The sequence below is a fragment of the Cynoglossus semilaevis genome, chromosome 16, assembly GCF_000523025.1.
Source record: "Cynoglossus semilaevis isolate Cse_v1.0 chromosome 16, Cse_v1.0, whole genome shotgun sequence".
In the NCBI taxonomy this organism is placed as follows: Eukaryota; Metazoa; Chordata; class Actinopteri; order Pleuronectiformes; family Cynoglossidae; genus Cynoglossus; species Cynoglossus semilaevis.
In genome coordinates, this window is record NC_024322.1 from 16,179,920 (window position 1) to 16,186,264 (window position 6,345).

The 6,345-nt window shown below is 46.4% G+C and overlaps 1 protein-coding gene and 1 pseudogene across 1 annotated transcript in view; one reads left to right on the plus strand and one right to left on the minus strand.

Moving 5' to 3' along the window:
• Nucleotides 1-6,345, minus strand: part of tns1b (tensin 1b) — a 66,691-nt gene that overhangs the window by 54,650 nt on the left and 5,696 nt on the right. The window lies entirely within an intron of this gene.
• Nucleotides 2,201-4,732, plus strand: LOC103392382 (myeloid leukemia factor 1 pseudogene; annotated as a pseudogene).

Consider the following 6,345-nt stretch of genomic DNA (forward strand, 5'->3'; position numbering starts at 1 on the left):
CCCCCTTCCTTCTCCATCCTCCCTTTTTCCTCCCTCCTCCTCTTTCCATAACGCACACAGGTGTCCACACTTCTCTGTGCCCCCCCGACTGTTAAAATAAACAAATATAGTAAACGAAGTATACGTGACTGCGTGTACTCTGAGTACGTGTAAAGCCGACGTCGACGCTCTGATGTAGCATGTTAGCATGCTGTCATTTGCTAACAGCATCCGGCGTTGAGTTCACCCAGTGCTGAATCAGGTCATGGTAGAGGCCAAGGTCAGAGGTCACCAGGTTCGCAGAAACCAAATCACACACACACACACACAAACAACAGGCAGCAAGAACAAGCGTTGGGGCGGGGCCTCTTCTGAGAGCCGACCAATTAACTGACATGTTTGGGTTTTTATTATTATTAAACCAAGCATCAAATCCATCGCCAACATATTTTTATTTATATTAATGGAAATAAAAAAACAAATACTGACGGATCGACTGAATACTTGAATTTTAAAAACGTACCGTGTTTGGACTTTTCCGTTTCCCGCAGACCCTGGCAACGCAGTGAAAGACGAATTTTACCCAAGTGAGAAACCAGACGACTCCGCCCATTCTTCACTAAAACATGTCCTGCCCTCTACGTCCTTCCTTTACGCTCTCTCTCTCTCGCTCTCTCTCTCTCTCTCTCTCTCTCTCTCGTCCCTAAACATCTGTGTCATGGGGGACAGTGAATAAGGACAGACGTGGACAGAATCCCGGGACAGTTGCTGGTCTGGTCCAACAAAGGTGGCGTGTTTCATCACTTCGTGGGCACCACTGAAGGTTCACTTCCCTCTAGAACGTTCACTACATCCTCGCATCCTTCTTCCCTTTCCTAGACAGAAGTGGGCGGAGGCGAAGGTGGGTGGGGCTAATGGAGGCACTTTAAAAGATTGGGGGAAAAAAAAAAAGATAAAGGAGGGGGGGGCGTGGGCCTGAGAGTTGACGTAGACCAGAGGGACCAGGGTTTTTTTATCGCTGAGTCACAACAGTGAACACGAAGCTTCAGGTTAAATATGGGATTTGAACCCAATTCAGTTCAGTTTTAGTAAAAAAAAAAAAAGTTTTTTAAATCATATCTTAGATTGGCTCTGCTCTCATTCGTTCCACTAGTTTAATTTTTTTTCTCTGGTTTTCATTGGTTGGCTATTCCATCCATAAATGAAGTCATCGTCATTCAGCTCCACACGACTTCCTGTTTCATCTACATTTTATACCTGAACGTCATCGACAAAGACTATGAGTCAGAAGACTGGGTTTGATGATGATGTCACGTGACCTGAAGCGTCACCGTTCCACACGCTGTACGCTGGACAATCACACAGGAAGCCTCACTCATTGTTGTTGCTCGGGGAAACAGGCGGAGGAAGCCTCCGAATTTTTGGTGAAAACATGGAAAGATCGGCTCCGCAACCCTTTTCTTAGCTGCTTCCTGTTTTTCTTAGAGCTACGGAATTTTCCACAATCCACTGATCTAGCAGTACCAACCCTGGACCAGCAGGTGTGGTGGAGCACGACAGCAAAGACACTCGCTGTGGTTATTTTGACGTCTACTTGTTGACGCTGCATCTGAAGGCACCAGGACACAAACACATCACTTCTTTTTTTTTCTGCATCCATTTTAAAGAGGATTACGCAATATTGGCCAGAGGTTCCGCGAAGGCCGGGAGTAAATGTCCTGCACACTTCCTGTCTCCCTGCAGTGAAAACAATGGGTCGAGTTAAAGTCTGGCTCTGGAAACTCCAGGTCTGTTGTCTGTTTGGAGGAACCGAACTGGAGAGCTGGGGAAGTAGAGCCATTGTTCCTGGAGAACAGAGGAGGCCCAGACAGGGGTTCCAAGGAGAGCTAACAGAGCTAACAGAGCTAACAGAGCTAACAGAGCTAACGGAGAACCATCAGTACGAAGGAAACACAACCTTTATTTTGGTTCAATTAAGACTTAAAAGAGTATTAACTAATAAACCTTTAGCGATAAACCACTGCCAAAAGCTACGACTTCGACTAAAAACAATGGTCCCCAATCCGCGGTCCGGGGACCGGTTCCAATCCATAGGTCATTTGGTATCGGGCCTAAGAATGTACTACAGTATTTACTAATTTACTTCATTCCCAAAAGAATCCAGTCATATCCCTTTACTTTTTTCATTCAAAGATAATCTGTCAGTGTTCTAAAACAACAGGTCAAAGGTCATTCAGACTCTGATACAAACAGAAGAAAGTCTGAAAGATGTTTGATTTTAAAAATTTAATGATCCTTCAATGATGGCGCGGTATTATCGGTCCGATACCAGACCACCAGAACTTGAGCTTGACCACCGAGTTACGCTACAGCGCAGCTAATCGTTAGTCAAGTTCCAGTCTGTTTGTCGGCTGTTTGTCATATCTGCAGAGATCTTCTCCGCAGCTATGCTAACTGTGCGAACGAGTGATTCTTTCGGTGCCAGGAAAATCCCATAATCATCTTATGGTATTAATTATATCATAAAATATTTGCCTTAAAAGTACAACAGCTATCAAGTACCAGGTAAAAGTGCGAGTTGCAAAACCCAACGACGCGCTGCACCTTCAAAGCCTTTAAAGAAACAACTTCAAAGGCATCAATTACATCGTGATGATGTCATATCACACATTGCATTTTGACCTTTGTACTTGTGAAGCATGACAAGATCAAAGTGTCCAGGAGCTTTAAAATATTAGCAATCAATAGAGTTCGAAAATCGCATACTCGGCTAGGTCAGTGAGTATCAAAGATCGACTTCAGGAAACATGTTCAATAATTTTTTCGGGGACTTAGACGATGATCCCTTCTTCTCCGAGCCACTGCGGGCTCACAGGGAGGAGATGCAGAGGATGATGCAGAGCTTCGCCGAGTCGGGGGGAACCTCCACGCCTCGTATAACCGATGGGGACAACGGGGGTCGGGCAGCGGGGGAGCAGCTCAGGAACCTGATGAGGAACCCTTTGACCACATTTGACAACCTGATAACAACCAGCATGCAGCAAACCTTCGGAGACACGCCCCCGGACGCCGACATTCGTTCGTACAAATCGACATCGGTGAGCACTTACTCCAAGGTCGGGGATGAACCCGCCAAGACTTTTCGGGCGAGCTCGTCAACACGCCGTGCCCCCGGCGGGATCAAAGAGACCCGGCGTGCGGTCGCAGATTCAGTAAGCGGTCTGCAGAAGATGTCCATCGGTCACCACATCCACGACAGAGGTCATGTGGTCCAGGAAAAGGTCAACAAGAAAACGGGAACGACAGAGTTCAAAGAGGATTTCCAAAACATGGACGAATCTGACAGACAGTTGTTTGAAAATGAGTGGCAGCAGAAGTTGACCAGGCTGCAGCCCTCCGTCTCCACGTCTCACCACAAGGAGGCACAACCCCGCGCTGTTCAATGGAGCGATTCCAAAGGTTCTAATCCGGCTTACACAACACAAACAAAAGGCAAAACTGACGGCAAACAGAACATGAAAGGCCACGGCTCAACAAAGTACTAACACCAACGAAGAAGAAAAACCAACTGCCACCGAAACACCAATGAAAAGGTGAGTCGGAGTGAAACCGATTGATTCCAAAAAAGAAAACAAGGTTGAAGGATTCAGGTCAGTGTTAAAACATGGACAGGAGCGGGGCGGGGGCCACTGAGGACCAAACACTTGTAACCGTGGAGGACTCCTCTTCTTCATCTTCATCTTCACACGCAGCCCTGCAGATCCAACATTTCCTGGTCCTCACCTTCCACTACATTTTCAAGAACAGCGGCACGCTGAAGCAAATCAGCGACCGCGCCGCGGCTAAACGGATAAAGCGCCTGGTGGAGCTAGCTCAAGAAAGGATGACCATTCTGAACGACCGTATCCCGCGTCTCGACATGTACGAGTCGGTGGCGAAGAGTGTCGCCAAGGAGCTCCAACGGACGTTCGTGGAGAAGACGGCTCACATGCTGCTGCTGCCGGAACCCTCCGTGGAGAACAGCATCATCGACTGCATTCGGAGACACGTGGCGATCGAACTGCAGCGGAAACCGACGTGGTTCAGATGCGAGTGTTTCTCCACTAACCTGCTTCTGGAGTGTCTGGCCCTCAGTGTTATTGTGGTTTTGTGTCTCATTTTATCTCCCGTCGTCAGGTTCTAAGAAGATCTAAGAACGTTCCTGAAGGTTGGAGAACAGTCAGGGACCGATGCTGCAGACGGTCCACGGGACAGAAATGATCACGATGTCATCGTACAAAAATGCTAAGGTTCCAGTCCACGGGACAGAAATGATCACGACGTCATCGTACAAAAATGCTAAGGTTCCAATCGTTGAATGGTTTCTAATGTGAAAGGATGTAGGCAGTGAGTGGAGCGGAGAGTCACTGACGGTCTGTAATTTCAGTTCCAAAAGCCTGTGATGTTTAATGTTTTTGCCATATTGACTGTTACAGGAAACAGGATTTATGCTCGACATTGACTCCACATGTTTTCGCTCCACAATGACTTGACTTCATGAGTTCCATATTTGAAACAGTCAACTTTGTCTAATGAAAGAGCATTCTGTTGTTGTCGACCGAAAAGTAGCTTAGCGTAAGGATTTGTTTGACACGATGTCCAGATTCTGGAATTTCCATTCATCTGTAGTTCATTTGACGCCGAATAAAAACCGAACATTTGGTACCAATAACTGTAGCACTGACTGGACCATAAAAATGAATTTCAAAAATCACCACGTTGTTGTCATGTTTTCATCTGTGATTGTCAACAGACATTGTCACAGTACAGACAGAGGAAGAAACCAGCAAACAGTACAGCAAACATGGCAGAACCACATGAATCTCCACATTCTTAAAGTGACAGCGTCTTAAACTTGTCCACAAACCACAGGCTCTCATCAGGGCTGTGTCGAGCAACAAAACCAGAACATATTCACAGAAACAGAAACTGGCTGTGGTAGTAGTAGTAGTAGTAGTAGTATAAACTGGCTGTAGTAGTAGTAGTAGTAGTAGTAGTAGTAGTAGTAGTAGTAGTAGTAGTAGTAGTAGTAGTAGTAGTAACACACTAACGATTCAGGTTTGTTTTCGTGTTAGTCGTTGCGTTGACTGCCTGCCGATCCCTGACCACCCACAGTCAACCTGGACAAGTCCAAACAGCACTCACCAGCCACAGGGCCATGCCACAGCTTTGTTTGAAGACACCTGCAGCAGCAACACCCCTCCACTGAGCCACAGCCTTCTGCAACACTGACTTGGCTTTTCTGGGATTAACGCAACGATGTGAGTGTCCAGAGTGAAGGCTCTGCCCACTGAGAGCCCAGGAGTCGGGCTGTTATCCTGACACACTTCCTGACCTGCATTGTTAACTAGAAGAGAGGAAACACGTGCAAGTGCACACACACACACGGACACGGACACACACACACACACCAGAGTGGAAAACCAGTGTCAAGAGACCATACCATGGAAAGTGAGATTACCAGGAGCTGATGTTTGGTGTCAATTTCATTTTCTGTCGTCAAACACAGGTTTGGAGCCCAACAACCGCAGGACTTGAACCTGTGACTGTTCTGACAAAGACCAACCCTGACGCAGACCTCGTCCGTCTTCACTGGACAGGTTTAGGGCTGTGTGTACAGCGGCAACAATCTGGCGATACGATACGTATCGTGATACGGGGCAACGATGAGATATATTTACGACACTGAAGTCACGACGATATATTGAGGTTTTTTCACCAGTGTAACTGTAGTCAAACTGTCGTCAACATCAGGTTTCTAACCACTTCACCATTAGCACAGAAAACTAAATATTTATATTTATAAATTGAAAAAGAAGAAAAAAATCATCTCCACATTATTTTAAGGTTTGAAAAAAAAAAAAAAAGATATTTTGTTTTGCTGGCGATGAAACCAAGTCCTGGCCCCCGGGTCTCAGAGGGGGTCGCATATTTTACGCAGTACACAAACGGAGGACGTTAAATGTGTACACATGCATTAAACGTACTCTGATCCAGGAGACATCCGTCCGTCCTCCGACACATGTTTGACGTTAACTTATCAGAAAAAATGTTGTGAGTCACGTTTGTCACATAAAAACATCGACATTCGTACGAAGTTACTGGATCGGTTCAGTTTTTCTGATTGGATTGAAACGTCAGGGTCGGAGGATTGTTACCATGCACCAGTCCCCGACTGAAAAGTCCCCGACTGAATGACAAGTTACTGGATCGGTTCAGTTTTTCTGATTGGATTGAAACGTCAGGGTCGGAGGATTGTTACCATGCACCAGTCCCCGACTGAAAAGTCCCCGACTGAAAAGTCCCCGACTGTCCCAGGAAAAGTCC